This window comes from Physeter macrocephalus, chromosome 8, assembly GCF_002837175.3.
Source record: "Physeter macrocephalus isolate SW-GA chromosome 8, ASM283717v5, whole genome shotgun sequence".
Classification (NCBI taxonomy): domain Eukaryota; kingdom Metazoa; phylum Chordata; class Mammalia; order Artiodactyla; family Physeteridae; genus Physeter; species Physeter macrocephalus.
Window position 1 is genome coordinate 72,238,105 of NC_041221.1, and position 2,056 is coordinate 72,240,160.

A 2,056-nucleotide genomic window follows, 5' to 3' on the forward strand; every position below is an offset into this window, starting at 1 on the left:
AGGATATATACCTTAGAGAAACTCACACACTTACATGAGGAGACACATACAAGATTGCTCGTGACAGTATTGTCTGTGGTAGCAAAAGCTGAAAACAATCTAATTATCCATCAGAAAGAGATTTAATGTACACATTGTGATATATTCATATAATGGAATATCAGACAGCTATGAGAATGAATAAACTATAGCTACATGCATCCATATGAATGACTTTTACAAAACTGAGTGAAAAATCGTATGACAGAAAACCACATATGATATGATTTCACAAACATATTGTTTAAAAGCGTTACTATATCTTGCTGAGGATACATAAATATATCATAAAGGTATAAAAAGTGGGCATGGGAACCAAATTCAGAAGAGCAGTTACCTTTTGGAAGGAGATGCAATCAGGAAGAGACATTAAAATGCTTGAGTGACAAGAGAAGTAAGGGAAGGGACTTCCCTGGAGGTCCAGTGGTTAGGACTCTGCACTTGCACTGCAGGGGGCACAGGTTCGATCCCTGACTGGGGAACTAAGATCCCACAAGCCACGTGGCACAGCCCCCCCAAAAAAAAAAAAAAAAAACTAGGAAAAAAAAAGTAGTAAGGGTAAAGATGTACAACTATACAGAGCCTTTATACTTATTTTTATTTATTAAATCAAAGTGTGGGAACACATGTTTGTGGCATTATTCTTCATAAATGACATACTTTTTTGTTTGTCTTAAATATTACCTAATTATTAATTGCCTAATTTTCAAACAAAACTATCTACCTGTATACAAATATATGCATAGAAAATTTCTGGACAGAATCAATGGAAACTATTGATAGTATCTGCCTTTGGAGAGTGGAACTAGGGGTCTGAGGAGGGGGGGCAATGTTCACCTTTCACAATTGTACTATTTCATTATTGCACAGTTTGAATTGTACTGTTTCAACTTGTACCATGTGAAAATGCTGGTCTCATAACAATTTTTCTAACAACTTAGCAAACATGGGTTATTTGATACTATCTACACACAGCTTTTTTATTACCGCTTGTCTAACTCATTGCCACGTGTATTTAAGCAGTAGACGAGCTCAGCTCCCCTTCTCAGGAAATGTGACCTTAACTCTGTAGAGTGATAAGGGCCACAGGTGTCATGAATTCAAGCCACACCATTACGGATTTCATTCTATGGCTAATGTTTTGTAATCCCTCCATAAAACCCCATGTGTGTGATCTTACGAACCTTCAGGATAGTGGAAAAAATAGTATCAGTATATTACTTTGTGATAATGACAGTTAATAATTTGGGCCATGAAATAGAGCCTAGTGCCATTTCAAATTCAGTTCAACTCAATTCAACAAATGTTTATTGAATTCCTACCATGTCAGAGGCTACGGTAGAAATAGGAAGAACACATAAGTTCACACTGTTGAGGATAGAAACTTATATTCTAATGAAGTACAACTGGCCTTACTTTATCTTTAAAAACTAATCATCTAGATTTCTTGGGTTTGGGAGCAGATACTAATCATCATTGCTTACTTTCTCTCTTCCCTCAACCCATCAGAATAGCAAGTGTCTTAGAGTGTTACCGCCATTGTTCTCAAGGTGTGAGGAAATGTCCATACTATGCAAGCAACTCACAAAGACTAAGCAGATATTCACAATGATTAGTACTGCAATCAAATAAATCTTACAACCAAGTTGATCTGGCACATGTTTGATGATATGCATAATCATTATCATGCAGCCTGGTAATTAAGGATAATTGGTAAATAATTCACATAAAGTATTGTAATTGATACAGCTCTGCAGTTAGGCCAAGATTTCTAGGGTCAGCTAAGTGGAGTAAGAAGAAGTCAGTTGGCCCAACTGAAAACCCCTAATTAGCTAACATAGAGGAACCCAAGCCTTTTCTTGCCCTCTCAGAGTCACCCACTGTCCTGTGTTTCCCAGGAGCCCCAAGCAGACAGCCAAGCCCACCCCACCCCCTGTAAGGATTCCAACTCTGACATTGCTGAGGTTTACAGTTGTACTTGGTTTCCTTCACGGAGTGGGGTTTTCTGCCATTTGCA

At 37.8% G+C, this 2,056-nt stretch overlaps 1 non-coding gene across 1 annotated transcript; it reads left to right on the plus strand.

Annotated features, from left to right (window-relative positions):
• The first annotated feature begins 448 nt into the window (after positions 1 to 448).
• On the plus strand, positions 449 to 521 carry TRNAA-UGC (transfer RNA alanine (anticodon UGC)). The gene has a single exon. It is a non-coding gene; the product is annotated as a tRNA-Ala (tRNA).
• The last annotated feature ends 1,535 nt before the right edge of the window (positions 522 to 2,056 follow it).